The sequence below is a fragment of the Hyperolius riggenbachi genome, chromosome 3 (genome assembly GCF_040937935.1).
Source record: "Hyperolius riggenbachi isolate aHypRig1 chromosome 3, aHypRig1.pri, whole genome shotgun sequence".
NCBI lineage: Eukaryota > Metazoa > Chordata > Amphibia > Anura > Hyperoliidae > Hyperolius > Hyperolius riggenbachi.
The window spans coordinates 77,213,491-77,241,349 of record NC_090648.1 but is presented as its reverse complement, the minus strand read 5'-3'; the positions used below and the strand labels follow the sequence as shown (position 1 = coordinate 77,241,349).

Genomic DNA, 27,859 nt, shown 5'->3' with positions numbered 1-27,859 from the left:
TGTCTAGACAGCAAACCATGAGCCAACTTACCTGGCGCGTGTGCGGCACAGTGGCAAAAGCACTGCCTCGTTAGCGCAGTAGGTAGCGCGTCAGTCTCATAATCTGAAGGTCGTGAGTTCAATCCTCACACGGGGCACTGTCCTCATGCTTGGACAGCCTTTTGGTTAGGGCAAGTCCACCCTATAAGCGTACAAGCCTATCGCGGAGACTTTTGATCACTTTCCCACCCACTGAGATACCACTGAGAGTAGAGTCTGGACATCAGCGCTATCAGCAGCAGAGTTGCAAAAGGGGCTTGGAGCAACTGAAAATCTGACTTTGGACATTGCCTTTCTTGTCACCCGCCGAGAACTTTTGTAGATGGGGCGAAGAGAAAACAGCCAGTATTACAGAGGGAGGACCTTTTTCTGGCCAACAGCCGTTCCTCCCCTGCACTAATAGGCCCCCAAGGAGAAGGCTTTTGTTGGGCTCCGGTACGCTCACCTGGGAAGCTTGATTCTGATGAGCGCACCTTAGCCAAAAGGCAGGACGTTCCCGTACCGGGAGTCGAACCCAGGCCGCCTGGGTGAAAACCAGGAATCCTGACCGCTAGACCATATGGGAGGCGTTCGGTAAGAGCTGAATGCATCTGGGGGAAAAAGGAGCTCGAGAGCCAGAGGGGGGCATCAGCTCTGTCTAGACAGCAAACCATGAGCCAACTTACCTGGCGCGTGTGCGGCACAGTGGCAAAAGCACTGCCTCGTTAGCGCAGTAGGTAGCGCGTCAGTCTCATAATCTGAAGGTCGTGAGTTCAATCCTCACACGGGGCACTGTCCTCATGCTTGGACAGCCTTTTGGTTAGGGCAAGTCCACCCTATAAGCGTACAAGCCTATCGCGGAGACTTTTGATCACTTTCCCACCCACTGAGATACCACTGAGAGTAGAGTCTGGACATCAGCGCTATCAGCAGCAGAGTTGCAAAAGGGGCTTGGAGCAACTGAAAATCTGACTTTGGACATTGCCTTTCTTGTCACCCGCCGAGAACTTTTGTAGATGGGGCGAAGAGAAAACAGCCAGTATTACAGAGGGAGGACCTTTTTCTGGCCAACAGCCGTTCTTCCCCTGCACTAATAGGCCCCCAAGGAGAAGGCTTTTGTTGGGCTCCGGTACGCTCACCTGGGAAGCTTGATTCTGATGAGCGCACCTTAGCCAAAAGGCGGGACGTTCCCGTACGTCGAACCCGGGCCGCCTGGGTGAAAACCAGGAACCCTGACCGCTAGACCATATGGGAGGCGTTTGGTAAAAGCTGAATGCATCTGGGGGAAAAAGGAGCTCGAGAGCCAGAGGGGGGCATCAGCTCTGTCTAGACAGCAAACCATGAGCCAACTTACCTGGCGCGTGTGCGGCACAGTGGCAAAAGCACTGCCTCGTTAGCGCAGTAGGTAGCGCGTCAGTCTCATAATCTGAAGGTCGTGAGTTCAATCCTCACACGGGGCACTGTCCTCATGCTTGGACAGCCTTTTGGTTAGGGCAAGTCCACCCTATAAGCGTACAAGCCTATCGCGGAGACTTTTGATCACTTTCCCACCCACTGAGATACCACTGAGAGTAGAGTCTGGACATCAGCGCTATCAGCAGCAGAGTTGCAAAAGGGGCTTGGAGCAACTGAAAATCTGACTTTGGACATTGCCTTTCTTGTCACCCGCCGAGAACTTTTGTAGATGGGGCGAAGAGAAAACAGCCAGTATTACAGAGGGAGGACCTTTTTCTGGCCAACAGCCGTTCTTCCCCTGCACTAATAGGCCCCCAAGGAGAAGGCTTTTGTTGGGCTCCGGTACGCTCACCTGGGAAGCTTGATTCTGATGAGCGCACCTTAGCCAAAAGGCAGGACGTTCCCATACCGGGAGTCGAACCCGGGCCGCCTGGGTGAAAACCAGGAATCCTGACCGCTTGACCATATGGGAGGCGTTCGGTAAGAGCTGAATGCATCTGGGGGGAAAAGGAGCTCGAGAGCCAGAGGGTGGCATCAGCTCTGTCTAGACAGCAAACCATGAGCCAACTTACCTGGCGCGTGTGCGGCACAGTGGCAAAAGCACTGCCTCGTTAGCGCAGTAGGTAGCGCGTCAGTCTCATAATCTGAAGGTCGTGAGTTCAATCCTCACACGGGGCACTGTCCTCATGCTTGGACAGCCTTTTGGTTAGGGCAAGTCCACCCTATAAGCGTACAAGCCTATCGCGGAGACTTTTGATCACTTTCCCACCCACTGAGATACCACTGAGAGTAGAGTCTGGACATCAGCGCTATCAGCAGCAGAGTTGCAAAAGGGGCTTGGAGCAACTGAAAATCTGACTTTGGACATTGCCTTTCTTGTCACCCGCCGAGAACTTTTGTAGATGGGGCGAAGAGAAAACAGCCAGTATTACAGAGGGAGGACCTTTTTCTGGCCAACAGCCGTTCTTCCCCTGCACTAATAGGCCCCCAAGGAGAAGGCTTTTGTTGGGCTCCGGTACGCTCACCTGGGAAGCTTGATTCTGATGAGCGCACCTTAGCCAAAAGGCAGGACGTTCCTGTACCGGGAGTCGAACCCGGGCCGCCTGGGTGAAAACCAGGAATCCTGACCGCTAGACCATATGGGAGGCGTTCGGTAAGAGCTGAATGCATCTGGGGGAAAAAGGAGCTCGAGAGCCAGAGGGGGGCATCAGCTCTGTCTAGACAGCAAACCATGAGCCAACTTACCTGGCGCGTGTGCGGCACAGTGGCAAAGCACTGCCTCGTTAGCGCAGTAGGTAGCGCGTCAGTCTCATAATCTGAAGGTCGTGAGTTCAATCCTCACACGGGGCACTGTCCTCATGCTTGGACAGCCTTTTGGTTAGGGCAAGTCCACCCTATAAGCGTACAAGCCTATCGCGGAGACTTTTGATCACTTTCCCACCCACTGAGATACCACTGAGAGTAGAGTCTGGACATCAGCGCTATCAGCAGCAGAGTTGCAAAAGGGGCTTGGAGCAACTGAAAATCTGACTTTGGACATTGCCTTTCTTGTCACCCGCCGAGAACTTTTGTAGATGGGGCGAAGAGAAAACAGCCAGTATTACAGAGGGAGGACCTTTTTCTGGCCAACAGCCGTTCTTCCCCTGCACTAATAGGCCCCCAAGGAGAAGGCTTTTGTTGGGCTCCGGTACGCTCACCTGGGAAGCTTGATTCTGATGAGCGCACCTTAGCCAAAAGGCAGGACGTTCCCGTGCCGGGAGTCGAACCCGGGCCACCTGGGTGAAAACCAGGAATCCTGACCGCTAGACCATATGGGAGGCGTTCGGTAAGAGCTGAATGCATCTGGGGGAAAAAGGAGCTCGAGAGCCAGAGGGGGGCATCAGCTCTGTCTAGACAGCAAACCATGAGCCAACTTACCTGGCGCGTGTGCGGCACAGTGGCAAAAGCACTGCCTCGTTAGCGCAGTAGGTAGCGCGTCAGTCTCATAATCTGAAGGTCGTGAGTTCAATCCTCACACGGGGCACTGTCCTCATGCTTGAACAGCCTTTTGGTTAGGGCAAGTCCACCCTATAAGCGTACAAGCCTATCGCGGAGACTTTTGATCACTTTCCCACCCACTGAGATACCACTGAGAGTAGAGTCTGGACATCAGCGCTATCAGCAGCAGAGTTGCAAAAGGGGCTTGGAGCAACTGAAAATCTGACTTTGGACATTGCCTTTCTTGTCACCCGCCGAGAACTTTTGTAGATGGGGCGAAGAGAAAACAGCCAGTATTACAGAGGGAGGACCTTTTTCTGGCCAACAGCCGTTCTTCCCCTGCACTAATAGGCCCCCAAGGAGAAGGCTTTTGTTGGGCTCCGGTACGCTCACCTGGGAAGCTTGATTCTGATGAGCGCACCTTAGCCAAAAGGCAGGACGTTCCCGTACCGGGAGTCGAACCCAGGCCGCCTGGGTGAAAACCAGGAATCCTGACCGCTAGACCATATGGGAAGCGTTCGGTAAGAGCTGAATGCATCTGGGGGAAAAAGGAGCTCGAGAGCCAGAGGGGGGCATCAGCTCTGTCTAGACAGCAAACCATGAGCCAACTTACCTGGCGCGTGTGCGGCACAGTGGCAAAAGCACTGCCTCGTTAGCGCAGTAGGTAGCGCGTCAGTCTCATAATCTGAAGGTCGTGAGTTCAATCCTCACACGGGGCACTGTCCTCATGCTTGGACAGCCTTTTGGTTAGGGCAAGTCCACCCTATAAGCGTACAAGCCTATCGCGGAGACTTTTGATCACTTTCCCACCCACTGAGATACCACTGAGAGTAGAGTCTGGACATCAGCGCTATCAGCAGCAGAGTTGCAAAAGGGGCTTGGAGCAACTGAAAATCTGACTTTGGACATTGCCTTTCTTGTCACCCGCCGAGAACTTTTGTAGATGGGGCGAAGAGAAAACAGCCAGTATTACAGAGGGAGGACCTTTTTCTGGCCAACAGCCGTTCTTCCCCTGCACTAATAGGCCCCCAAGGAGAAGGCTTTTGTTGGGCTCCGGTACGCTCACCTGGGAAGCTTGATTCTGATGAGCGCACCTTAGCCAAAAGGCAGGACGTTTCCATACCGGGAGTCGAACCCGGGCCGCCTGGGTGAAAACCAGGAATCCTGACCGCTTGACCATATGGGAGGCGTTCGGTAAGAGCTGAATGCATCTGGGGGAAAAAGGAGCTCGAGAGCCAGAGGGGGGCATCAGCTCTGTCTAGACAGCAAACCATGAGCCAACTTACCTGGCGCGTGTGCGGCACAGTGGCAAAAGCACTGCCTCGTTAGCGCAGTAGGTAGCGCGTCAGTCTCATAATCTGAAGGTCGTGAGTTCAATCCTCACACGGGGCACTGTCCTCATGCTTGGACAGCCTTTTGGTTAGGGCAAGTCCACCCTATAAGCGTACAAGCCTATCGCGGAGACTTTTGATCACTTTCCCACCCACTGAGATACCACTGAGAGTAGAGTCTGGACATCAGCGCTATCAGCAGCAGAGTTGCAAAAGGGGCTTGGAGCAACTGAAAATCTGACTTTGGACATTGCCTTTCTTGTCACCCGCCGAGAACTTTTGTAGATGGGGCGAAGAGAAAACAGCCAGTATTACAGAGGGAGGACCTTTTTCTGGCCAACAGCCGTTCTTCCCCTGCACTAATAGGCCCCCAAGGAGAAGGCTTTTGTTGGGCTCCGGTACGCTCACCTGGGAAGCTTGATTCTGATGAGCGCACCTTAGCCAAAAGGCAGGACGTTCCCATACCAGGAGTCAAACCCGGGCCGGCTGGGTGAAAACCAGGAATCCTGACCGCTAGACCATATGGGAGGCGTCCGGTAAGAGCTGAATGCATCTGGGGGAAAAAGGAGCTCGAGAGCCAGAGGGGGGCATCAGCTCTGTTTAGACAGCAAACCATGAGCCAACTTACCTGGCGCATGTGCGGCACAGTGGCAAAAGCACTGCCTCGTTAGCGCAGTAGGTAGCGCGTCAGTCTCATAATCTGAAGGTCGTGAGTTCAATCCTCACACGGGGCACTGTCCTCATGCTTGGACAGCCTTTTGGTTAGGGCAAGTCCACCCTATAAGCGTACAAGCCTATCGCGGAGACTTTTGATCACTTTCCCACCCACTGAGATACCACTGAGAGTAGAGTCTGGACATCAGCGCTATCAGCAGCAGAGTTGCAAAAGGGGCTTGGAGCAACTGAAAATCTGACTTTGGACATTGCCTTTCTTGTCACCCGCCGAGAACTTTTGTAGATGGGGCGAAGAGAAAACAGCCAGTATTACAGAGAGAGGACCTTTTTCTTGCCAACAGCCGTTCTTCCCCTGCACTAATAGGCCCCCAAGGAGAAGGCTTTTGTTGGGCTCCGGTACGCTCACCTGGGAAGCTTGATTCTGATGAGCGCACCTTAGCCAAAAGGAAGGACATTCCCATACCGGGAGTCGAACCCGGGCCGCCTGGGTGAAAACCAGGAATCCTGACCGCTAGACCAAATGGGAGGCGTTCGGTAAGAGCTGAATGCATCTGGGGGAAAAAGGAGCTCGAGAGCCAGAGGGGGGCATCAGCTCTGTCTAGACAGCAAACCATGAGCCAACTTACCTGGCGCATGTGCGGCACAGTGGCAAAAGCACTGCCTCGTTAGCGCAGTAGGTAGCAAGTCAGTCTCATAATCTGAAGGTCGTGAGTTCAATCCTCACACGGGGCACTGTCCTCATGCTTGGACAGCCTTTTGGTTAGGGCAAGTCCACCCTATAAGCGTACAAGCCTATCGCGGAGACTTTTGATCACTTTCCCACCCACTGAGATACCACTGAGAGTAGAGTCTGGACATCAGCGCTATCAGCAGCAGAGTTGCAAAAGGGGCTTGGAGCAACTGAAAATCTGACTTTGGACATTGCCTTTCTTGTCACCCGCCGAGAACTTTTGTAGATGGGGCGAAGAGAAAACAGCCAGTATTACAGAGAGAGGACCTTTTTCTGGCCAACAGCCGTTCTTCCCCTGCACTAATAGGCCCCCAAGGAGAAGGCTTTTGTTGGGCTCCGGTACGCTCACCTGGGAAGCTTGATTCTGATGAGCGCACCTTAGCCAAAAGGCAGGACATTCCCGTACCGGGAGTCGAACCCGGGCCACCTGGGTGAAAACCAGGAATCCTGACCGCTAGACCATATGGGAGGCGTTCGGTAAGAGCTGAATGCATCTGGGGGAAAAAGGAGCTCGAGAGCCAGAGGGGGGCATCAGCTCTGTCTAGACAGCAAACCATGAGCCAACTTACCTGGCGCATGTGCGGCACAGTGGCAAAAGCACTGCCTCGTTAGCGCAGTAGGTAGCGCGTCAGTCTCATAATCTGAAGGTCGTGAGTTCAATCCTCACACGGGGCACTGTCCTCATGCTTGGACAGCCTTTTGGTTAGGGCAAGTCCACCCTATAAGCGTACAAGCCTATCGCGGAGACTTTTGATCACTTTCCCACCCACTGAGATACCACTGAGAGTAGAGTCTGGACATCAGCGCTATCAGCAGCAGAGTTGCAAAAGGGGCTTGAAGCAACTGAAAATCTGACTTTGGACATTGCCTTTCTTGTCACCCGCCGAGAACTTTTGTAGATGGGGCGAAGAGAAAACAGCCAGTATTACAGAGGGAGGACCTTTTTCTGGCCAACAGCCGTTCTTCCCCTGCACTAATAGGCCCCCAAGGAGAAGGCTTTTGTTGGGCTCCGGTACGCTCACCTGGGAAGCTTGATTCTGATGAGCGCACCTTAGCCAAAAGGCAGGATGTTCCCGTACCGGGAGTCGAACCCGGGCCGCCTGGGTGAAAACCAGGAATCCTGACCACTAGACCATATGGGAGGCATTCGGTAAGAGCTGAATGCATCTGGGGGAAAAAGGAGCTCGAGAGCCAGAGGGGGGCATCAGCTCTGTCTAGACAGCAAACCATGAGCCAACTTACCTGGCGCGTGTGCGGCACAGTGGCAAAAGCACTGCCTCGTTAGCGCAGTAGGTAGCGCGTCAGTCTCATAATCTGAAGGTTGTGAGTTCAATCCTCACACGGGGCACTGTCCTCATGCTTGGACAGCCTTTTGGTTAGGGCAAGTCCACCCTATAAGCGTACAAGCCTATCGCGGAGACTTTTGATCACTTTCCCACCCACTGAGATACCACTGAGAGTAGAGTCTGGACATCAGCGCTATCAGCAGCAGAGTTGCAAAAGGGGCTTGGAGCAACTGAAAATCTGACTTTGGACATTGCCTTTCTTGTCACCCGCCGAGAACTTTTGTAGATGGGGCGAAGAGAAAACAGCCAGTATTACAGAGGGAGGACCTTTTTCTGGCCAACAGCCGTTCTTCCCCTGCACTAATAGGCCCCCAAGGAGAAGGCTTTTGTTGGGCTCCGGTACGCTCACCTGGGAAGCTTGATTCTGATGAGCGCACCTTAGCCAAAAGGCAGGACGTTCCCATACCGGGAGTCGAACCCGGGCCGCCTGGGTGAAAACCAGGAATCCTGACCGCTTGACCATATGGGAGGCGTTCGGTAAGAGCTGAATGCATCTGGGGTAAAAAGGAGCTCGAGAGCCAGAGGGGGGGCATCAGCTCTGTCTAGACAGCAAACCATGAGCCAACTTACCTGGCGAGTGTGCGGCACAGTGGCAAAAGCACTGCCTCGTTAGCGCAGTAGGTAGCGTGTCAGTCTCATAATCTGAAGGTCGTGAGTTCAATCCTCACACGGGGCACTGTCCTCATGCTTGGACAGCCTTTTGGTTAGGGCAAGTCCACCCTATAAGCGTACAAGCCTATCGCGGAGACTTTTGATCACTTTCCCACCCACTGAGATACCACTGAGAGTAGAGTCTGGACATCAGCGCTATCAGCAGCAGAGTTGCAAAAGGGGCTTGGAGCAACTGAAAATCTGACTTTGGACATTGCCTTTCTTGTCACCCGCCGAGAACTTTGTAGATGGGGCGAAGAGAAAACAGCCAGTATTACAGAGGGAGGACCTTTTTCTGGCCAACAGCCGTTCTTCCCCTGCACTAATAGGCCCCCAAGGAGAAGGCTTTTGTTGGGCTCCGGTACGCTCACCTGGGAAGCTTGATTCTGATGAGCGCACCTTAGCCAAAAGGCAGGACGTTCCCATACCGGGAGTCGAACCCGGGCCGCCTGGGTGAAAACCAGGAATCCTGACCGCTTGACCATATGGGAGGCGTTCGGTAAGAGCTGAATGCATCTGGGGGAAAAAGGAGCTCGAGAGCCAGAGGGGGGCATCAGCTCTGTCTAGACAGCAAACCATGAGCCAACTTACCTGGCGCGTGTGCGGCACAGTGGCAAAAGCACTGCCTCATTAGCGCAGTAGGTAGCGTGTCAGTCTCATAATCTGAAGGTCGTGAGTTCAATCCTCACACGGGGCACTGTCCTCATGCTTGGACAGCCTTTTGGTTAGGGCAAGTCCACCCTATAAGCGTACAAGCCTATCGCGGAGACTTTTGATCACTTTCCCACCCACTGAGATACCACTGAGAGTAGAGTCTGGACATCAGCGCTATCAGCAGCAGAGTTGCAAAAGGGGCTTGGAGCAACTGAAAATCTGACTTTGGACATTGCCTTTCTTGTCACCCGCCGAGAACTTTTGTAGATGGGGCGAAGAGAAAACAGCCAGTATTACAGAGAGAGGACCTTTTTCTGGCCAACAGCCGTTCTTCCCCTGCACTAATAGGCCCCCAAGGAGAAGGCTTTTGTTGGGCTCCGGTACGCTCACCTGGGAAGCTTGATTCTGATGAGCGCACCTTAGCCAAAAGGCAGGACATTCCCGTACCGGGAGTCGAACCCGGGCCACCTGGGTGAAAACCAGGAATCCTGACCGCTAGACCATATGGGAGGCGTTCGGTAAGAGCTGAATGCATCTGGGGGAAAAAGGAGCTCGAGAGCCAGAGGGGGGCATCAGCTCTGTCTAGACAGCAAACCATGAGCCAACTTACCTGGCGCATGTGCGGCACAGTGGCAAAAGCACTGCCTCGTTAGCGCAGTAGGTAGCGCGTCAGTCTCATAATCTGAAGGTCGTGAGTTCAATCCTCACACGGGGCACTGTCCTCATGCTTGGACAGCCTTTTGGTTAGGGCAAGTCCACCCTATAAGCGTACAAGCCTATCGCGGAGACTTTTGATCACTTTCCCACCCACTGAGATACCACTGAGAGTAGAGTCTGGACATCAGCGCTATCAGCAGCAGAGTTGCAAAAGGGGCTTGGAGCAACTGAAAATCTGACTTTGGACATTGCCTTTCTTGTCACCCGCCGAGAACTTTTGTAGATGGGGCGAAGAGAAAACAGCCAGTATTACAGAGGGAGGACCTTTTTCTGGCCAACAGCCGTTCTTCCCCTGCACTAATAGGCCCCCAAGGAGAAGGCTTTTGTTGGGCTCCGGTACGCTCACCTGGGAAGCTTGATTCTGATGAGCGCACCTTAGCCAAAAGGCAGGACGTTCCCGTACCGGGAGTCGAACCCGGGCCGCCTGGGTGAAAACCAGGAATCCTGACCACTAGACCATATGGGAGGCATTCGGTAAGAGCTGAATGCATCTGGGGGAAAAAGGAGCTCGAGAGCCAGAGGGGGGCATCAGCTCTGTCTAGACAGCAAACCATGAGCCAACTTACCTGGCGCGTGTGCGGCACAGTGGCAAAAGCACTGCCTCGTTAGCGCAGTAGGTAGCGCGTCAGTCTCATAATCTGAAGGTCGTGAGTTCAATCCTCACACGGGGCACTGTCCTCATGCTTGGACAGCCTTTTGGTTAGGGCAAGTCCACCCTATAAGCGTACAAGCCTATCGCGGAGACTTTTGATCACTTTCCCACCCACTGAGATACTACTGAGAGTAGAGTCTGGACATCAGCGCTATCAGCAGCAGAGTTGCAAAAGGGGCTTGGAGCAACTGAAAATCTGACTTTGGATATTGCCTTTCTTGTCACCCGCCGAGAACTTTTGTAGATGGGGCGAAGAGAAAACAGCCAGTATTACAGAGGGAGGACCTTTTTCTGGCCAACAGCCGTTCTTCCCCTGCACTAATAGGCCCCCAAGGAGAAGGCTTTTGTTGGGCTCCGGTACGCTCACCTGGGAAGCTTGATTCTGATGAGCGCACCTTAGCCAAAAGGCAGGACGTTCCCATACCAGGAGTCGAACCCGGGCCGCCTGGGTGAAAACCAGGAATCCTGACCGCTTGACCATATGGGAGGCGTTCGGTAAGAGCTGAATGCATCTGGGGGAAAAAGGAGCTCGAGAGCCAGAGGGGGGGCATCAGCTCTGTCTAGACAGCAAACCATGAGCCAACTTACCTGGCGCGTGTGCGGCACAGTGGCAAAAGCACTGCCTCGTTAGCGCAGTAGGTAGCGTGTCAGTCTCTTAATCTGAAGGTCGTGAGTTCAATCCTCACACGGGGCACTGTCCTCATGCTTGGACAGCCTTTTGGTTAGGGCAAGTCCACCCTATAAGCGTACAAGCCTATCGCGGAGACTTTTGATCACTTTCCCACCCACTGAGATACCACTGAGAGTAGAGTCTGGACATCAGCGCTATCAGCAGCAGAGTTGCAAAAGGGGCTTGGAGCAACTGAAAATCTGACTTTGGACATTGCCTTTCTTGTCACCCGCCGAGAACTTTTGTAGATGGGGCGAAGAGAAAACAGCCAGTATTACAGAGAGAGGACCTTTTTCTGGCCAACAGCCGTTCTTCCCCTGCACTAATAGGCCCCCAAGGAGAAGGCTTTTGTTGGGCTCCGGTACGCTCACCTGGGAAGCTTGATTCTGATGAGCGCACCTTAGCCAAAAGGCAGGACATTCCCGTACCGGGAGTCGAACCCGGGCCACCTGGGTGAAAACCAGGAATCCTGACCGCTAGACCATATGGGAGGCGTTCGGTAAGAGCTGAATGCATCTGGGGGAAAAAGGAGCTCGAGAGCCAGAGGGGGGCATCAGCTCTGTCTAGACAGCAAACCATGAGCCAACTTACCTGGCGCATGTGCGGCACAGTGGCAAAAGCACTGCCTCGTTAGCGCAGTAGGTAGCGCGTCAGTCTCATAATCTGAAGGTCGTGAGTTCAATCCTCACACGGGGCACTGTCCTCATGCTTGGACAGCCTTTTGGTTAGGGCAAGTCCACCCTATAAGCGTACAAGCCTATCGCGGAGACTTTTGATCACTTTCCCACCCACTGAGATACCACTGAGAGTAGAGTCTGGACATCAGCGCTATCAGCAGCAGAGTTGCAAAAGGGGCTTGGAGCAACTGAAAATCTGACTTTGGACATTGCCTTTCTTGTCACCCGCCGAGAACTTTTGTAGATGGGGCGAAGAGAAAACAGCCAGTATTACAGAGGGAGGACCTTTTTCTGGCCAACAGCCGTTCTTCCCCTGCACTAATAGGCCCCCAAGGAGAAGGCTTTTGTTGGGCTCCGGTACGCTCACCTGGGAAGCTTGATTCTGATGAGCGCACCTTAGCCAAAAGGCAGGACGTTCCCGTACCGGGAGTCGAACCCGGGCCGCCTGGGTGAAAACCAGGAATCCTGACCGCTAGACCATATGGGAGGCGTTCGGTAAGAGCTGAATGCATCTGGGGGAAAAAGGAGCTCGAGAGCCAGAGGGGGGCATCAGCTCTGTCTAGACAGCAAACCATGAGCCAACTTACCTGGCGCGTGTGCGGCACAGTGGCAAAAGCACTGCCTCGTTAGCGCAGTAGGTAGCGCGTCAGTCTCATAATCTGAAGGTCGTGAGTTCAATCCTCACACGGGGCACTGTCCTCATGCTTGGACAGCCTTTTGGTTAGGGCAAGTCCACCCTATAAGCGTACAAGCCTATCGCGGAGACTTTTGATCACTTTCCCACCCACTGAGATACCACTGAGAGTAGAGTCTGGACATCAGCGCTATCAGCAGCAGAGTTGCAAAAGGGGCTTGGAGCAACTGAAAATCTGACTTTGGACATTGCCTTTCTTGTCACCCGCCGAGAACTTTTGTAGATGGGGCGAAGAGAAAACAGCCAGTATTACAGAGGGAGGACCTTTTTCTGGCCAACAGCCATTCTTCCCCTGCACTAATAGGCCCCCAAGGAGAAGGCTTTTGTTGGGCTCCGGTACGCTCACCTGGGAAGCTTGATTCTGATGAGCGCACCTTAGCCAAAAGGCAGGACGTTCCCATACCAGGAGTCGAACCCGGGCTGCCTGGGTGAAAACCAGGAATCCTGACCGCTAGACCATATGGGAGGCGTTCGGCAAGAGCTGAATGCATCTGGGGGAAAAAGGAGCTCGAGAGCCAGAGGGGGGCATCAGCTCTGTCTAGACAGCAAACCATGAGCCAACTTACCTGGCGCGTGTGCGGCACAGTGGCAAAAGCACTGCCTCGTTAGCGCAGTAGGTAGCGTGTCAGTCTCATAATCTGAAGGTCGTGAGTTCAATCCTCACACGGGGCACTGTCCTCATGCTTGGACAGCCTTTTGGTTAGGGCAAGTCCACCCTATAAGCGTACAAGCCTATCGCGGAGACTTTTGATCACTTTCCCACCCACTGAGATACCACTGAGAGTAGAGTCTGGACATCAGCGCTATCAGCAGCAGAGTTGCAAAAGGGGCTTGGAGCAACTGAAAATCTGACTTTGGACATTGCCTTTCTTGTCACCCGCCGAGAACTTTTGTAGATGGGGCGAAGAGAAAACAGCCAGTATTACAGAGGGAGGACCTTTTTCTGGCCAACAGCCGTTCTTTCCCTGCACTAATAGGCCCCCAAGGAGAAGGCTTTTGTTGGGCTCCGGTACGCTCACCTGGGAAGCTTGATTCTGATGAGCGCACCTTAGCCAAAAGGCAGGACATTCCCATACCGGGAGTCGAACCCGGGCCGCCTGGGTGAAAACCAGGAATAATGACCGCTAGACCATATGGGAGGCATTCAGTAAGAGCTGAATGCATCTGGGGGAAAAAGGAGCTCGAGAGCCAGAGGGGGGCATCAGCTCTGTCTAGACAGCAAATCATGAGCCAACTTACCTGGCGCGTGTGCGGCACAGTGGCTAAAGCACTGCCTCGTTAGCGCAGTAGGTAGCGCGTCAGTCTCATAATCTGAAGGTCGTGAGTTCAATCCTCACATGGGGCACTGTCCTCATGCTTGGACAGCATTTTGGTTAGGGCAAGTCCGCCCTATAAGCGTACAAGCCTATCGCGTAGACTTTTGTTCACTTTCCCACCCACTGAGATACCACTGAGAGTAGAGTCTGGACATCAGCGCTATCAGCAGCAGAGTTGCAAAAGGGGCTTGGAGCAACTGAAAATCTGACTTTGGACATTGCCTTTCTTGTCACCCGCCGAGAACTTTTGAAGATGGGGCGAAGAGAAAACAGCCAGTATTACAGAGGGAGGACCTTTTTCTGGCCAACAGCCGTTCTTCCACTGCACTAATAGGCCCCCAAGGAGAAGGCTTTTGTTGGGCTCCGGTACGCTCACCTGGGAAGCTTGATTCTGATGAGCGCACCTTAGCCAAAAGGCAGGACGTTCCCATACCAGGAGTCGAACCCGGGCCGCCTGGGTGAAAACTAGGAATCCTGACCGCTAGACCATATGGGAGGCGTTCGGTAAGAGCTGAATGCATCTGGGGGAAAAAGGAGCTCGAGAGCCAGAGGGGGGCATCAGCTCTGTCTAGACAGCAAACCATGAGCCAACTTACCTGGCGCGTGTGCGGCACAGTGGCAAAATCACTGCCTCGTTAGCGCAGTAGGAAGCGCGTCAGTCTCATAATCTGAAGGTCGTGAGTTCAATCCTCACACGGGGCACTGTCCTCATGCTTGGACAGCCTTTTGGTTAGGGCAAGTCCACCCTATAAGCGTACAAGCCTATCGCGGAGACTTTTGATCACTTTCCCACCCACTGAGATACCACTGAGAGTAGAGTCTGGACATCAGCGCTATCAGCAGCAGAGTTGCAAAAGGGGCTTGGAGCAACTGAAAATCTGACTTTGGACATTGCCTTTCTTGTCACCCGCCGAGAACTTTTGTAGATGGGGCGAAGAGAAAACAGCCAGTATTACAGAGGGAGGACCTTTTTCTGGCCAACAGCCGTTCTTCCCCTGCACTAATAGGCCCCCAAGGAGAAGGCTTTTGTTGGGCTCCGGTACGCTCACCTGGGAAGCTTGATTCTGATGAGCGCACCTTAGCCAAAAGGCAGGACGTTCCCATACCGGGAGTCGACCCCGGGCCGCCTGGGTGAAAACCAGGAATCCTGACCGCTAGACCATATGGGAGGCGTTCGGTAAGAGCTGAATGCATCTGGGGGAAAAAGGAGCTCGAGAGCCAGAGGGGGGCATCAGCTCTGTCTAGACAGCAAACCATGAGCCAACTTACCTGGCGCGTGTGCGGCACAGTGGCAAAAGCACTGCCTCGTTAGTGCAGTAGGTAGCGCGTCAGTCTCATAATCTGAAGGTTGTGAGTTCAATCCTCACACGGGGCACTGTCCTCATGCTTGGACAGCCTTTTGGTTAGGGCAAGTCCGCCCTATAAGCGTACAAGCCTATCGCGGAGACTTTTGATCACTTTCCCACCCACTGAGATACCACTGAGAGTAGAGTCTGGACATCAGCGCTATCAGCAGCAGAGTTGCAAAAGGGGCTTGGAGCAACTGAAAATCTGACTTTGGACATTGCCTTTCTTGTCACCCGCCGAGAACTTTTGTAGATGGGGCGAAGAGAAAACAGCCAGTATTACAGAGGGAGGACCTTTTTCTGGCCAACAGCCGTTCTTCCCCTGCACTAATAGGCCCCCAAGGAGAAGGCTTTTGTTGGGCTCCGGTACGCTCACCTGGGAAGCTTGATTCTGATGAGCGCACCTTAGCCAAAAGGCAGGACATTCCCATACCGGGAGTCGAACCCCGGCCGCCTGGGTGAAAACCAGGAATCCTGACCGCTAGACCATATGGGAGGCGTTCGGTAAGAGCTGAATGCATCTGGGGGAAAAAGGAGCTCGAGAGCCAGAGGGGGGCATCAGCTCTGTCTAGACAGCAAACCATGAGCCAACTTACCTGGCGTGTGTGCGGCACAGTGGCAAAAGCACTGCCTCGGTAGCGCAGTAGGTAGCGCGTCAGTCTCATAATCTGAAGGTCGTGAGTTCAATCCTCACACGGGGCACTGTCCTCATGCTTGGACAGCCTTTTGGTTAGGGCAAGTCCACCCTATAAGCGTACAAGCCTATCGCGGAGACTTTTGATCACTTTCCCACCCACTGAGATACCACTGAGAGTAGAGTCTGGACATCAGCGCTATCAGCAGCAGAGTTGCAAAAGGGGCTTGGAGCAACTGAAAATCTGACTTTGGACATTGCCCTTCTTGTCACCCGCCGAGAACTTTTGTAGATGGGGCGAAGAGAAAACAGCCAGTATTACAGAGGGAGGACCTTTTTCTGGCCAACAGCCGTTCTTCCCCTGCACTAATAGGCCCCCAAGGAGAAGGCTTTTGTTGGGCTCCGGTACGCTCACCTGGGAAGCTTGATTCTGATGAGCGCACCTTAGCCAAAAGGCAGGACGTTACCATACCGGGAGTCGAACCCGGGCAGCCTGGGTGAAAACCAGGAATCCTGACCGCTAGACCACATGGGAGGCGTTCAGCAAGAGCTGAATGCATCTGGGAGAAAAAGGAGCTCGAGAGCCAGAGGGGGGCATCAGCTCTAGACAGCAAACCATGAGCCAACTTACCTGGCGCATGTGCGGCACAGTGGCAAAAGCACTGCCTCGTTAGCACAGTAGGTAGCGCGTCAGTCGCATAATCTGAAGGTCGTGAGTTCAATCCTCACACGGAGCACTGTCCTCATGCTTGGACAGGCTTTTGGTTAGGGCAAGTCCACCCTATAAGCGTACAGGCCTATCGCGGAGACTTTTGATCACTTTCCCACCCACTGAGATACCACTGAAAGTGGAGTCTGGACATCAGCGCTATCAGCAGCAGAGTTGCAAAAGGGGCTTGGAGCAACTGAAAATCTGACTTTGGACATTGCCTTTCTTGTCACCCGTCGAGAACTTTTGTAGATGGGGCTGTAACGATCGGGGTAACACAGATAGGATCTGATTACCGGTGATCTGCAGTATCACTGGGAATACAGATATATACCAGATTATTGATGATCTGCAGTATCACCGATAATCAGATATATAAGCTAACCTCTGGACACCTGAGTGGAGTAAGAGTGTTTGGTGCAACAGTAATACTTTGAGGACTGAGCCTCAGGAACAAGTTCCGTACAGCAAGGAGTACTGCACAAATACAGATTCCTTCCGTAGACCTGGACTCTCCCGGAGGAGGAGTCAGGCTGAAGGTAGGAAGGACAGAACGGGAGTGACACCCAGGAGGGGGTGTCACTAACAGATCTAGGAACTGCCTCTAACAGTAAGGTCAGTTCTCGAGGTCGGAAAAGCCAGGTCGGAAACACACGGACAGATAAAGTACAGAATCAGAAGGCAAGGCGGAGTCTAAAGTACAGGCAGGGTTCGGCAACAGGGTATCAGAAATATCGAGGTACAAAATCAGGAGGCAGATGCAGGGTCTAAGGACGAGACGAGATTCGGCAACAGAGTATCAGAAGGCAAGGTACAGGATCAGAGTTCAGCAGGATAGTCAGGCAAGCAAAGGGTCATAACAGATAATCACAATCAAACTAGTGTGAGGAAACGCGGAAGAGCCGCCGTCTCTCATAGTGAGGCGGCTGTTTCCGCGTCCAGCAGGGCGTCACAACGCGGAAAAACCGCCGCATGCCGCTTAGGCAGAGCGGCGGAATCCGCATTGGGAACGGCGGAATCCGCATTGGGAACGGAGGAATCCGCGTGGGGAATGGCAGAATCTGCATTGGAGGCGGCCCCCACAAGCGGTTCACAAAATACATTGCTAGACAGTACTGGTGTGGCTGGGACTGATAGTCCACCAAGGCTCAGAGTGACACGCACGCGCGCTCAGAGGCTGAGTTTAAATAACAGCCAGAAGTGAGTCAGCTGACCAGGCGGGTCAGCTGACATTTTCCACAACTCTCATTGGTCCAGCAATTAGGGAGGTCCTGGAGAGGTCCTTGTGTAAATATACTGCTGGCTGTTCACTTTCTCTTTGTCTGGCATTGCGATCACATATGTGGGAGCACCCAGATCCGTAGTCAGATCCGCAAGTGTGCCGGGACCAGCTGGAGCTGTAATCCTACACTTAGCTAGATTCTGTTGATAGCTAAAGTACTAGTTTGATTGTGATTATCTGTTATGACTTTTGCCTGCCTTGACTACCCTCCTGAACTCTGATCTTGTACCTCGATATTTCTGATACTCTGTTGCCGATCCCCGGCTCATTCCTAGACTCCGCCTCAGCCTCCTGATTCTGTACCTAGATATTTCTGATACCCCGTTGCCTAACCCTGCCTGTACTTAGACTCCGCCTTTGTCTCCTGATCTTGTACTGTGTCTGTCCGTGTTTGTACGACCTGGCTTGTCCGACCTCGAGAACCGACCTTACCATTAGAGGCGGTTCCTCGCTCTGTTAACGACCCTTCCTCCTCCTGAGGGTCACTTTCAGACATCCTTCCTACTGTCAGTCTGACTCCTCCCGTCTTGGAGAGCTCAGGTCTGCGGAAGGAATCTGTGCAGTACTCCTTGCTGCACTGAGACCTAGTCCTCAAAGTGTTACTGTCACACCAAACACTACACTCTACTCAGGTGAACAGAGGTTAGCTAGTATATTGGTTTATCGGTGATACTGCAGATCACTTAAAGGGGAACTGAAGAGAGAGGTATATGGAGGCTGTCATGCTTATTACCTTTTAATCAATACCAGTTGCCTGGCAGCCCTGCTGGTCTATTTCTCTGCAGTAGTATCTGATTAAAACCAGAAACAAGCATGCAGCTAGTCTTGTCAGATCAGACTTATAAGTCTGAACCACTGAAACACCTGATCTGCTGCATGCTTGTTCAGGGGCTATGGCTAATAGTATTAGAGGCAGAGGATCAGCAGGGCTGCCAGGCAACTGGTATTGTCTAAAAGGAAATAAACATGACAGCCTCCATATACCTTTCTCTTCAGTTCCCCTTTAAAGGCCTCTTGCACACTGAAACGATTCAGATTCAGATTCCGCTTTTTAATCTGTTTTTTCTTCCGATTCAGATTCAGATTTGCATTTTGCTCCCTGCACACTGCAAATCGGAATCTGAATCGGATGTAAAAACTGATTAAAAAGCGGAATCTGAATCGGAATCGCTTGCAGTGTGCAAGAAGCCATAATCTGGTAAATATCTGTATTCCCAGTGATACTGCAGATCACCGGTAATCAGATACTCTCTGTGCTCACCGATCGTTACAGAACGCCAGACCAATTAATTATGGACGCACGCGCTGACCCTCTAACTGTGCTTGCCACTTCGGTGGATACTATCCAGCAAGCACTGGGCCAGCACAAAGCTTTAATTGATGCCCTTACAGGCTCTGTGCAAACCCTTCAGACGTCAGTTGATTCAGTGCGATCCCCTCCTAGTGATGACATACGGATACCCGTACCAGATAAATTTTCCGGCCACAAGTCTGACTTCCGGAATTTTAAGAGTAGAGTGTTGTCATACTTCGAGTTGAGACCCCGATCCTCTGGGACTGAGACCCAACGGGTCGTCTTTATTAAAACATTGTTAACTGGTGACTCCCAGACCTGGGCATCAGGGCCGAGCCTGGGCGGGTGCTGCGGGTGCAAGGCACCCAGGCGCCTGCCTCTGAGAGGCGCCGCCTGGCCACCGCTCTCCCCCTGTGGCCGCCGCTCGCTCCCTCCCTCCCTCTAGCCGCCGGCGCCGCGTCAGACCTCGATCAGGCGGGCGGGCGCTAGGACCTAGCACGCCGCACTGATATGCGGAAGTGACATCACTTCCGCATATAGAGCGGGTGCGCCTGGCGCCTTCTTACTGGTCGGGTCGCCCGCTGATTGAGGTCTGAAGCTGCTGCAAGGTGAGGGGGGAGCGGCGGCGGCAGAGGCAGCAGCGGCGGGAGGGGAGGGTTGGGTGCGCTCCTGTCACTACCTAAACGGGGACCCTATACCCCCTGGCTACCTATCCTGGGCACATATTACCCCCTGGCTACCTATCCTGGGCACATATTACCCCCTGACTACCTATCCTGGGCACATATTACCCCCTGGCTACCTATCCTGGGCACATATTACCCCCTGGCTACCTATCCTGGGCACATATTACCCTCTGGCTACCTATCCTGGGCACATATTACCCCCTGGCTACCTATCCTGGGCACATAATACCCCCTGGCTATCTATCCTGGGCACATAATACCCCCTGGCTATCTATCCTGGGCACATAATACCCCCTGGCTACCTATCCTGGGCACATAATACCCCCTGGCTACCTATCCTGGGCACATATACCCCCTGGCTACCTATCCCGGGCACATATACCCCCTGGCTACCTATCCCGGGCACATATACCCCCTGGCTACCTATCCCGGGCACATATACCCCCTGGCTACCTATCCCGGGCACATATACCCCCTGGCTACCTATCCCGGGCACATATACCCCCTGGCTACCTATCCCGGGCACATATACCCCCTGGCTACATATCCTGGGGACACTGGCTGTTTGTCATTATGTGCATTTGCTGGTGAAAAGCAGTCTCTTGTTATGTGCATTTGCTGGTGAAAAGCAGTCTCTTGTTATGTGCATTTGCTGGTGAAAAGCAGTCTCTCGTTATGTGCATTTGCTGGTGAAAAGCAGTCTCTCGTTATGTGCATTTGCTGGTGAAAAGCAGTCTCTCGTTATGTGCATTTACATGGGGAAAAGCAGTCTCTCGTTATGTGCATTTACATGGGGAAAAGCTGTCTCTTATGTGCATTTAGTGGGGAATTTTTGTCAGTAAAAATAATCTTTTGTCAGTAAATTTTTAGGTATTTGTCAGTAAAAAATAACGTGAAAGGTTGGCAACACTAGCAGGCTGTGTGGCGCAACGGGAAAGATACAGGCAGCCCACCTTGGGCTTGGCAGGGGGGAGGAGCCGACGTCAGCGAGCGAGAGTAGGGTGGCCGCAGGCAGCCATAAATACGCAGTGTGTGACTGCGTCGCACTCGCAGAGCCTCTCAGCCTGATTCAGTCCAGAGACTAGCAGACTCGCAGGAAGCCAAAGCCAGCCAGGAGCAAGCCCATGGAAGAGGGGTAGGAATGGGGTATCACATGCATGCGTAAAGAGGTGGAAGGTGTGGGTGTGATTAGGAAGGACATGGGTGTGGTTATGTGGTTGGGCGTGGTTAATTTAACCACTCCCATAGGCGCCAGAGAAAATCTTGCACCCAGGTGCCAGGCACCCCAGGCTCACCCCTGCTGGGCATACAATCTGCCTCCCACTGATACAGCTCTGACCTCGGTAGAGGAATTTTTTAAGGCCATGGCCGTGATATACGACGACCCTGACCTTGCGGCAACCTCTGAGCGCAAGCTCAAACTTCTGCGACAAGGCAGAGGCTCAGTCGAGGATTACGCGGCAGAGTTTCGCAGATGGTCAGTCACCGCCAGGTTTGACAATTTTGCCCTGATGGATTACTTCTTGTCTGGGGTTGTCAGAGGAGGTCTCTGATCTAATGTTAACTTTGCCCGAGCCCAGGACAGTCGATGAGGCCATCACATCGGCCATTCGAGTCGACCGTCGATTACGCCCAGTGGCGTAGCTAAGGAGCTGTGGGCCCCGATGCAAGTTTTACAATGGGGCCCCCCAAACACTATATACATTATTAATATTATTTATTGTATTTATAAAGCGCCAACATATTACGCAGCGCTGGACATTAATTACATACATAACAATTGATACGGCGCACCAACACCTGCTAAGGACAACCACAGTGTCAGAGGTGCAAGAAGGGGATAGGGAACTGTTTGTTAGTGATCACTACTATTCAAAGTATCTATAGAAGTGATTATTACCTGCACAGGACCAATAAAGAGCTAATACTGTAGTTAAGGGAGGGCCCTTCAGGGCCCCTCTGGCCCAAGGGCCCCGATGCGGTGGCTACCTCTGCACCCCCTATTGCTACGCCCCTGATTACGCCATCAGAGGCAGATTCGGGGCAGTCACCGTGTCAGGGTGACATTCTATGCGGCACCCTCCGCCGCACCTTTAGTAACGCCATCTCCGTCTGTCTCATCCCCTCCGGCCTTGCCTCCACCTGAACCAATGCAGATTGGTCGATCAAAATTGACCCAGGTGGAGCGAAGGCGGAGAATGACGGAACAACTATGCCTACACTGTGCAGAAGCAGGGCATAGGGTGCGAAACTGCCCGAACAAGTCGGGAAACGAGTTTGCCTAGGAGTAGTGGGGGGTGACACCCTAGGCACACCATTTTCATCCCTTAAAGAAAATAAATTGCTTCTCCCCTGTACTATTACATGGGAGAATAAATCTGTGGCCACTGAGGCTTTTATTGATTCGGGCTCAGCGGCCAATTTTATGAACTTTGAGTTTGCTCAGGAGTTGGGTATTCCTCTCACCCCTGTGAGACCCCCCATTCAGGTCACGGCAGTAGACTATTCCCCTCTGCAACGGAATCGTGCTCTGTCATAGACCCCGGAGGTGAAGGTCACCATAGGGGTATTGTAACGATTGTGGAACTTTCCCCGTGATCAGCGCACAACGCGTGCGCTGACACGGCGGAAATCCTCCACAAGCGTGTGATTGCAGGCACCCAGCAAAAGGTGCTACGCACCTGTAGAGGGAAATTTCTGTCAGCAGATGGCGCTGGGGAGTGCAGAGGAACCAATCCTCTGTACCTCCACAAGTGCCAGACAGGAATTGTACGAAGCGCAGAACGCAATCGCAAGAGAGGCGATTGCGAATGAGATTGAGCAAAAGGGATAGGTTGTATGTGTGTGCGTTAATCCAGTCACCACCCCGCGACCGCGCACACACAACAGCAGATACGAAATAGGAACGCGATCGCGAGAGGTGCGATCGCGAGACGTGACACAAGGCAGAACAGAATAGAATACGAGGGTAGCAAAGGCACAGCAAATACAATAAGGAGATACGGAAAATAACAACCGCTAGCTAACCGCGAACACCGCACTCATTCGCAACAGTGCACGCGGTTATGCGCGATCTCCACGTGATAAGCACAATAGAGATAAGCACGCCTAACTAACCATAAACAGACAAACATGAAACAGGGGACGCGAGCGCTTGCTTAACGGTTACCTCACCGAGCCTGCAGCAAGCGTAGCGGACAAGACAGACACACGAAAAACAGGAACTAGGCAGAAAGGATCCACCGCTCTTCCGCCAGAGCAAGTGTGATCCAAGCAGGAACACAGATCAGAAAGATCCACAGCCGCTAACGCTAGCGGCTAGTGCGATCTAAACAAGACAGAGCGAATCGCTATCAACCGCCGCTGGTGACAGCGCAATCGCGACAGACAAGACAGAACAGAAGGATCCCCAGCGCTCGCACAAAGTAGCAAGCGCGATCCCAGGAGACAGAACAGAAGGATCCCCAGCGCTAGCAAAAAGTAGCTAGCGCGATCCCAGAAGACAGAACAGAAGAGATAGCTGGTAGCAACCGCTGCACCAGCTATACTCCAAGAACAGAGATCAGAACCATTTCCTGTCGACCACCATAGGGACAGGACAATGGCAAACAGGCAAGACAAGACAGAACAGGCAATACAGATAATACAACCTGACTGACCTAGCAGGGGAGCCTAAAGCAACCCCCAGGAATTAACTATACTAGATAGCAATGGCTGACACTCCAGCAGTGTCCATCAGGAACTGAGCATGGAAGGGAAATGTCCAGCAAAGCATTCTGGGAAACATAAAGCTCTTATAGTGCCAGTCATCAAAGAAGGCAGGTAGGGGATTTGCATAACGAATGTATGCAAATTCCCCAGCAAGAGAACAGAACAGAAACTTGCAATGGAAAGACAGGTCTCTGTTCCAGAGACCTGCTGCCCACAGACTAGAGGAATGGACAAACAGCTGTCTGCCTGTGCAGCCAGCTGAGCGGATCATCACAGTACCCCCCCTTCTAGGGATGGATTCCAGACATCCCTCAAAACTGGTAACATCACAAAACTCTAACTGAAGACTCATGAAGGTCAGGACAGCCCGACAAGGCCCAATTCCAGAGTCAATCCATCCGAAACCGACCTCATCAGAAGCAAAAGCCACCGAAACATGCCCATCAGCACTGCAAGTCTCAGCGTAACACCCATCAGGACTGTGGACACCAGAGAAGGAGCCATCGACAATTCGACACCCTCCAGACAATACCCACCACCTTCCAAGGAGCGTCCAAGAATACCAAACCTGCCACAATACCTGTTCGAAGTGTCCCTTACAACACCAAAGCCATTGCTGATCGTATTCAGGGCACCAAGCAAAACCTTTCCCGGAATCTCCCTGAACGCCTTGAAGCTCCGCAGAGATCCCAAGAAGCCAGAACGCTCACCAGGCTCACATGGAGAACCACCAAGAACCCCTATGGAACCTATGATCATTCCAGACTCAAAATTAGCAGGACACCCATCAAGATCAGGACTTTCAGGGACCACTTCTGGGCATGCAAGCAGGCAGGCTATATCAGAACATGTCTCCACTGAGGAAGCATCTGAGTACGCTGGTAACCGAGGCACACTTGGGCTTTCTGGGTCACAGAGCACATCGGGGTACACTAGTACAGGAGAAACCTCAGGACATGTCGGGGAACTGCCAACCTCAGAGTCCGACACGACAAGACCAAAACCAGTACCGGGCAGAAAATCATCACGAGTAAAGATCACAGGTACTGGTCTTTCAAAAGAAGACTCGGACTCAAATTCAGAATTTTCTGTAACTGTAATATCATCATTGACTACACTTGAATGAAGCTCCACAAGAGCTGCAAAAGTAGTCAGCAAGGCAGCAATGCCTACTGAAGTGGGCAACACCTCAGAAGGACCTGGGGGGCAGGAGACATCTCCTACAAGTTCTGCACCCTTTGGGAGGAACTCGGAGACCTTTAGATCATCAAACAAGACCTCAGGAACATCATTTTTCAAGTTGTCTAAGAAGGATTCTGTACTATCCATGTTACAGGGCAAAACTGGAACTTTATTTTGAGAACAGGGCAGATGTCCCAGGGAAGGTTTCACCATAAACTGAGACTGAATTTCATCATCATGAGTGGAACGTACAGGAATATTCACTGGACCACACACTGACTCCCTAACTTTAATCTCGCTGCACCCAGAACTCTGCGTAGTAGTCAAACTAGCTTGCAATTCCAAAACTGCAGAAAGACAGGTAAAAATAGCAGCAATACCTAGACGAGCCTCTAGGGGCAGGGCAGGAGATATTGTACAAGGCAATATTGACTCATCCAGAGTACTGGGTGGAGAGTCAATACTTTCTTCAGAATCAGACTCGCAAATGTCAATGCAAGTGGACATCATGCCTTCATTCATGGTACAGGGCAGGTTCAGAGAAAGCTTCTCTGGACAAGGCAAAGAAGCTTCAGCATCAGATTCGCAAAACCGAAGCGCTGTCTCACTCTTAGATTCGGCTAACAATGTCGAATCCGAGGAGTCAGAACGCAAAATTTGCGGATCCAAGATCGCTTTAGGTTGCGAAACTGACGCTTCCATATCGCAAACTTCCGCGATCTGCGGAGCAGACTGCAAGGCATCTAGGACAGAAACACTGGAGCAACTGTCATCAGGCAACAGGCCTGCACAGGTGTGAACAGGGTGAAACAGAGACTCATTTGCAGAAGAAATGGCGACATCAACAGGATAAACTTTATTAGGCATAATAATTTTACTTTTAACGCTGCATAGTCGAGAAATTTTCCCCATAGCAGGGTCACAGACGGAAGATCTCAAAGATCTGTTTCTAAATGACAAAGGATCCCACACATCCTTGAGGAAACCGGCAGACTTATGCCGATCACAATCTGCAGGAACATCCGAGAAACAGGCATCAGATCGCACAGATTCAAACTGCACACTGTCAGGAGCGAATCCTTCAGGATTCGCACAGGAATCAACCACAGCGACACACTCATTCATTTCAGATTGCACAAAGTCAAGACTCACATGCTTTACCCCAGAAAGGCAGGAACAATCATCCAACAACGATGTCTCTTTATTGGAATCAATTGGTTGGTGTGTGTGCAACTCATCCAAAATCGTTTGCCATACATAGATCACCAGATCCACATCATCCTTGTCACATTAATGGGAATCAATCAGAAGGTACATAGAGTCAAGACAAGCATTCAAGACATCTTCGCTTTTTGCGATGTAAAAATCGCAAAAGGCTTTCCAATCAAAATCGAATTCCTCCAGCAAGGCCCCAACATCCCAGGAAGCAAATGGGGGTTCAAACAGGCCAGTATCCACATAATCTCCATAGGGTTGGAGTTCAGGAACAAGAACAGATTTTTTAACTGCTTTAATGTAGTGTGCGATCCTACCTATAGCAGGATCCACATAAGCTTTGGATTGGGGCAAAAAAGCCGGAGACGGAACAACATCATTACAAACATCAATAGGGAGTGTTTTATTCCGATGCTTGCGTTTTTTAGTTTTTCTCTTTTTCGCCACTTTGCATGTCTGCTGTTTAAAACCTGAAGTGGCAACAGACACATTGAACTGATTGCCATACTGAAAGGTTTTGCATGGAGTGGGTAGAGCAGCTGACTCATTAGCAACTACACACTCATACAGGGCAGGTGGCAAGCAAGGCAACTCAAACCAGTAGGAGAATGTAAATGTAAGAAACTGATATAGATTATCATTCCAAGAATTGTCTTGCAAGATTTCATGAGCCCATACAAACAGATCGTCTTTCAAAAGCACATAAGCTAATTGGAGAGCAGACGTGGACGGATCAGTAATCTGAAAGGTAGGATTCAGACAAAATTTTACGCATTCAGAGAGAAAATCCTCTTTCGTCTCTGAATTTAATATTTTGAAACTCTTAAAGACCCAGGAATCATACTCAACAAAATCGTACAAATCAGAAATTCCGTCTACACTGGGGTTTTGGGTTGGGCTGGACATTCTGTAACGATTGTGGAACTTTCCCCGTGATCAGCGCACAACGCGTGCGCTGACACGGCGGAGATCCTCCACAAGCGTATAATTTGCAGGAACCCAGCAAAAGGTGCTACGCACCTGTAGAGGGAAATTCCTGTCAGCAGATGGCGCTGGGGAGTGCAGAGGAACCAATCCTCTGTACCTCCACAAGTGCCAGACAGGAATTGTACGAAGCGCAGAACGCAATCGCAAGAGAGGCGATTGCGAATGAGATTGAGCAAAAGGGATAGGTTGTATGTGTGTGCGTTAATCCAGTCACCACCCCGCGACCGCGCACACACAACAGCAGATACGAAATAGGAACGCGATCGCGAGAGGTGCGATCGCGAGACGTGACACAAGGCAGAACAGAATAGAATACGAGGGTAGCAAAGGCACAGCAAATACAATAAGGAGATACGGAAAATAACAACCGCTAGCTAACCGCGAACACCGCACTCATTCGCAACAGTGCACGCGGTTATGCGCGATCTCCACGTGATAAGCACAATAGAGATAAGCACGCCTAACTAACCATAAACAGACAAACATGAAACAGGGGACGCGAGCGCTTGCTTAACGGTTACCTCACCGAGCCTGCAGCAAGCGTAGCGGACATGACAGACACACGAAAAACAGGAACTAGGCAGAAAGGATCCACCGCTCTTCCGCCAGAGCAAGTGTGATCCAAGCAGGAACACAGATCAGAAAGATCCACAGCCGCTAACGCTAGCGGCTAGTGCGATCTAAACAAGACAGAGCGAATCGCTATCAACCGCCGCTGGTGACAGCGCAATCGCGACAGACAAGACAGAACAGAAGGATCCCCAGCGCTCGCACAAAGTAGCAAGCGCGATCCCAGGAGACAGAACAGAAGGATCCCCAGCGCTAGCAAAAAGTAGCTAGCGCGATCCCAGAAGACAGAACAGAAGAGATAGCTGGTAGCAACCGCTGCACCAGCTATACTCCAAGAACAGAGATCAGAACCATTTCCTGTCGACCACCATAGGGACAGGACAATGGCAAACAGGCAAGACAAGACAGAACAGGCAATACAGATAATACAACCTGACTGACCTAGCAGGGGAGCCTAAAGCAACCCCCAGGAATTAACTATACTAGATAGCAATGGCTGACACTCCAGCAGTGTCCATCAGGAACTGAGCATGGAAGGGAAATGTCCAGCAAAGCATTCTGGGAAACATAAAGCTCTTATAGTGCCAGTCATCAAAGAAGGCAGGTAGGGGATTTGCATAACGAATGTATGCAAATTCCCCAGCAAGAGAACAGAACAGAAACTTGCAATGGAAAGACAG

At 52.0% G+C, this 27,859-nt stretch overlaps 44 non-coding genes across 44 annotated transcripts; 23 read left to right on the top strand and 21 right to left on the bottom strand.

The window, feature by feature from the left end:
• Window positions 1–64: 64 nt before the first annotated feature.
• Window positions 65–137, top strand: TRNAM-CAU (transfer RNA methionine (anticodon CAU)). The gene has a single exon. It is a non-coding gene; the product is annotated as a tRNA-Met (tRNA).
• Window positions 138–532: 395 nt separating this feature from the next.
• Window positions 533–604, bottom strand: TRNAE-UUC (transfer RNA glutamic acid (anticodon UUC)). The gene has a single exon. It is a non-coding gene; the product is annotated as a tRNA-Glu (tRNA).
• A 133-nt stretch (window positions 605–737) lies between these two features.
• TRNAM-CAU (transfer RNA methionine (anticodon CAU)) lies at window positions 738–810 on the top strand. Its single transcript has one exon. It is a non-coding gene; the product is annotated as a tRNA-Met (tRNA).
• Window positions 811–1,405: 595 nt separating this feature from the next.
• Window positions 1,406–1,478, top strand: TRNAM-CAU (transfer RNA methionine (anticodon CAU)). The gene has a single exon. It is a non-coding gene; the product is annotated as a tRNA-Met (tRNA).
• A 395-nt stretch (window positions 1,479–1,873) lies between these two features.
• On the bottom strand, window positions 1,874–1,945 carry TRNAE-UUC (transfer RNA glutamic acid (anticodon UUC)). The gene has a single exon. It is a non-coding gene; the product is annotated as a tRNA-Glu (tRNA).
• A 133-nt stretch (window positions 1,946–2,078) lies between these two features.
• TRNAM-CAU (transfer RNA methionine (anticodon CAU)) lies at window positions 2,079–2,151 on the top strand. The gene has a single exon. It is a non-coding gene; the product is annotated as a tRNA-Met (tRNA).
• A 395-nt stretch (window positions 2,152–2,546) lies between these two features.
• TRNAE-UUC (transfer RNA glutamic acid (anticodon UUC)) lies at window positions 2,547–2,618 on the bottom strand. Its single transcript has one exon. It is a non-coding gene; the product is annotated as a tRNA-Glu (tRNA).
• A 132-nt stretch (window positions 2,619–2,750) lies between these two features.
• TRNAM-CAU (transfer RNA methionine (anticodon CAU)) lies at window positions 2,751–2,823 on the top strand. Its single transcript has one exon. It is a non-coding gene; the product is annotated as a tRNA-Met (tRNA).
• A 395-nt stretch (window positions 2,824–3,218) lies between these two features.
• Window positions 3,219–3,290, bottom strand: TRNAE-UUC (transfer RNA glutamic acid (anticodon UUC)). The gene has a single exon. It is a non-coding gene; the product is annotated as a tRNA-Glu (tRNA).
• A 133-nt stretch (window positions 3,291–3,423) lies between these two features.
• Window positions 3,424–3,496, top strand: TRNAM-CAU (transfer RNA methionine (anticodon CAU)). The gene has a single exon. It is a non-coding gene; the product is annotated as a tRNA-Met (tRNA).
• A 395-nt stretch (window positions 3,497–3,891) lies between these two features.
• On the bottom strand, window positions 3,892–3,963 carry TRNAE-UUC (transfer RNA glutamic acid (anticodon UUC)). The gene has a single exon. It is a non-coding gene; the product is annotated as a tRNA-Glu (tRNA).
• A 133-nt stretch (window positions 3,964–4,096) lies between these two features.
• Window positions 4,097–4,169, top strand: TRNAM-CAU (transfer RNA methionine (anticodon CAU)). Its single transcript has one exon. It is a non-coding gene; the product is annotated as a tRNA-Met (tRNA).
• Window positions 4,170–4,564: 395 nt separating this feature from the next.
• On the bottom strand, window positions 4,565–4,636 carry TRNAE-UUC (transfer RNA glutamic acid (anticodon UUC)). Its single transcript has one exon. It is a non-coding gene; the product is annotated as a tRNA-Glu (tRNA).
• Window positions 4,637–4,769: 133 nt separating this feature from the next.
• TRNAM-CAU (transfer RNA methionine (anticodon CAU)) lies at window positions 4,770–4,842 on the top strand. The gene has a single exon. It is a non-coding gene; the product is annotated as a tRNA-Met (tRNA).
• Window positions 4,843–5,442: 600 nt separating this feature from the next.
• Window positions 5,443–5,515, top strand: TRNAM-CAU (transfer RNA methionine (anticodon CAU)). The gene has a single exon. It is a non-coding gene; the product is annotated as a tRNA-Met (tRNA).
• A 395-nt stretch (window positions 5,516–5,910) lies between these two features.
• TRNAE-UUC (transfer RNA glutamic acid (anticodon UUC)) lies at window positions 5,911–5,982 on the bottom strand. The gene has a single exon. It is a non-coding gene; the product is annotated as a tRNA-Glu (tRNA).
• Window positions 5,983–6,115: 133 nt separating this feature from the next.
• On the top strand, window positions 6,116–6,188 carry TRNAM-CAU (transfer RNA methionine (anticodon CAU)). The gene has a single exon. It is a non-coding gene; the product is annotated as a tRNA-Met (tRNA).
• A 395-nt stretch (window positions 6,189–6,583) lies between these two features.
• TRNAE-UUC (transfer RNA glutamic acid (anticodon UUC)) lies at window positions 6,584–6,655 on the bottom strand. The gene has a single exon. It is a non-coding gene; the product is annotated as a tRNA-Glu (tRNA).
• Window positions 6,656–6,788: 133 nt separating this feature from the next.
• On the top strand, window positions 6,789–6,861 carry TRNAM-CAU (transfer RNA methionine (anticodon CAU)). The gene has a single exon. It is a non-coding gene; the product is annotated as a tRNA-Met (tRNA).
• Window positions 6,862–7,256: 395 nt separating this feature from the next.
• Window positions 7,257–7,328, bottom strand: TRNAE-UUC (transfer RNA glutamic acid (anticodon UUC)). Its single transcript has one exon. It is a non-coding gene; the product is annotated as a tRNA-Glu (tRNA).
• Window positions 7,329–7,461: 133 nt separating this feature from the next.
• Window positions 7,462–7,534, top strand: TRNAM-CAU (transfer RNA methionine (anticodon CAU)). Its single transcript has one exon. It is a non-coding gene; the product is annotated as a tRNA-Met (tRNA).
• Window positions 7,535–7,929: 395 nt separating this feature from the next.
• Window positions 7,930–8,001, bottom strand: TRNAE-UUC (transfer RNA glutamic acid (anticodon UUC)). The gene has a single exon. It is a non-coding gene; the product is annotated as a tRNA-Glu (tRNA).
• Window positions 8,002–8,135: 134 nt separating this feature from the next.
• Window positions 8,136–8,208, top strand: TRNAM-CAU (transfer RNA methionine (anticodon CAU)). The gene has a single exon. It is a non-coding gene; the product is annotated as a tRNA-Met (tRNA).
• A 394-nt stretch (window positions 8,209–8,602) lies between these two features.
• On the bottom strand, window positions 8,603–8,674 carry TRNAE-UUC (transfer RNA glutamic acid (anticodon UUC)). The gene has a single exon. It is a non-coding gene; the product is annotated as a tRNA-Glu (tRNA).
• Window positions 8,675–8,807: 133 nt separating this feature from the next.
• Window positions 8,808–8,880, top strand: TRNAM-CAU (transfer RNA methionine (anticodon CAU)). Its single transcript has one exon. It is a non-coding gene; the product is annotated as a tRNA-Met (tRNA).
• A 395-nt stretch (window positions 8,881–9,275) lies between these two features.
• Window positions 9,276–9,347, bottom strand: TRNAE-UUC (transfer RNA glutamic acid (anticodon UUC)). Its single transcript has one exon. It is a non-coding gene; the product is annotated as a tRNA-Glu (tRNA).
• A 133-nt stretch (window positions 9,348–9,480) lies between these two features.
• On the top strand, window positions 9,481–9,553 carry TRNAM-CAU (transfer RNA methionine (anticodon CAU)). The gene has a single exon. It is a non-coding gene; the product is annotated as a tRNA-Met (tRNA).
• A 395-nt stretch (window positions 9,554–9,948) lies between these two features.
• On the bottom strand, window positions 9,949–10,020 carry TRNAE-UUC (transfer RNA glutamic acid (anticodon UUC)). Its single transcript has one exon. It is a non-coding gene; the product is annotated as a tRNA-Glu (tRNA).
• Window positions 10,021–10,153: 133 nt separating this feature from the next.
• On the top strand, window positions 10,154–10,226 carry TRNAM-CAU (transfer RNA methionine (anticodon CAU)). Its single transcript has one exon. It is a non-coding gene; the product is annotated as a tRNA-Met (tRNA).
• Window positions 10,227–10,621: 395 nt separating this feature from the next.
• On the bottom strand, window positions 10,622–10,693 carry TRNAE-UUC (transfer RNA glutamic acid (anticodon UUC)). The gene has a single exon. It is a non-coding gene; the product is annotated as a tRNA-Glu (tRNA).
• A 602-nt stretch (window positions 10,694–11,295) lies between these two features.
• Window positions 11,296–11,367, bottom strand: TRNAE-UUC (transfer RNA glutamic acid (anticodon UUC)). The gene has a single exon. It is a non-coding gene; the product is annotated as a tRNA-Glu (tRNA).
• Window positions 11,368–11,500: 133 nt separating this feature from the next.
• Window positions 11,501–11,573, top strand: TRNAM-CAU (transfer RNA methionine (anticodon CAU)). The gene has a single exon. It is a non-coding gene; the product is annotated as a tRNA-Met (tRNA).
• Window positions 11,574–11,968: 395 nt separating this feature from the next.
• On the bottom strand, window positions 11,969–12,040 carry TRNAE-UUC (transfer RNA glutamic acid (anticodon UUC)). Its single transcript has one exon. It is a non-coding gene; the product is annotated as a tRNA-Glu (tRNA).
• Window positions 12,041–12,173: 133 nt separating this feature from the next.
• On the top strand, window positions 12,174–12,246 carry TRNAM-CAU (transfer RNA methionine (anticodon CAU)). Its single transcript has one exon. It is a non-coding gene; the product is annotated as a tRNA-Met (tRNA).
• A 395-nt stretch (window positions 12,247–12,641) lies between these two features.
• TRNAE-UUC (transfer RNA glutamic acid (anticodon UUC)) lies at window positions 12,642–12,713 on the bottom strand. Its single transcript has one exon. It is a non-coding gene; the product is annotated as a tRNA-Glu (tRNA).
• A 133-nt stretch (window positions 12,714–12,846) lies between these two features.
• TRNAM-CAU (transfer RNA methionine (anticodon CAU)) lies at window positions 12,847–12,919 on the top strand. Its single transcript has one exon. It is a non-coding gene; the product is annotated as a tRNA-Met (tRNA).
• Window positions 12,920–13,314: 395 nt separating this feature from the next.
• TRNAE-UUC (transfer RNA glutamic acid (anticodon UUC)) lies at window positions 13,315–13,386 on the bottom strand. Its single transcript has one exon. It is a non-coding gene; the product is annotated as a tRNA-Glu (tRNA).
• A 133-nt stretch (window positions 13,387–13,519) lies between these two features.
• Window positions 13,520–13,592, top strand: TRNAM-CAU (transfer RNA methionine (anticodon CAU)). Its single transcript has one exon. It is a non-coding gene; the product is annotated as a tRNA-Met (tRNA).
• Window positions 13,593–13,987: 395 nt separating this feature from the next.
• Window positions 13,988–14,059, bottom strand: TRNAE-UUC (transfer RNA glutamic acid (anticodon UUC)). The gene has a single exon. It is a non-coding gene; the product is annotated as a tRNA-Glu (tRNA).
• A 133-nt stretch (window positions 14,060–14,192) lies between these two features.
• TRNAM-CAU (transfer RNA methionine (anticodon CAU)) lies at window positions 14,193–14,265 on the top strand. Its single transcript has one exon. It is a non-coding gene; the product is annotated as a tRNA-Met (tRNA).
• Window positions 14,266–14,660: 395 nt separating this feature from the next.
• Window positions 14,661–14,732, bottom strand: TRNAE-UUC (transfer RNA glutamic acid (anticodon UUC)). The gene has a single exon. It is a non-coding gene; the product is annotated as a tRNA-Glu (tRNA).
• Window positions 14,733–14,865: 133 nt separating this feature from the next.
• TRNAM-CAU (transfer RNA methionine (anticodon CAU)) lies at window positions 14,866–14,938 on the top strand. Its single transcript has one exon. It is a non-coding gene; the product is annotated as a tRNA-Met (tRNA).
• A 395-nt stretch (window positions 14,939–15,333) lies between these two features.
• TRNAE-UUC (transfer RNA glutamic acid (anticodon UUC)) lies at window positions 15,334–15,405 on the bottom strand. The gene has a single exon. It is a non-coding gene; the product is annotated as a tRNA-Glu (tRNA).
• A 133-nt stretch (window positions 15,406–15,538) lies between these two features.
• TRNAM-CAU (transfer RNA methionine (anticodon CAU)) lies at window positions 15,539–15,611 on the top strand. The gene has a single exon. It is a non-coding gene; the product is annotated as a tRNA-Met (tRNA).
• Window positions 15,612–27,859: the final 12,248 nt, after the last annotated feature.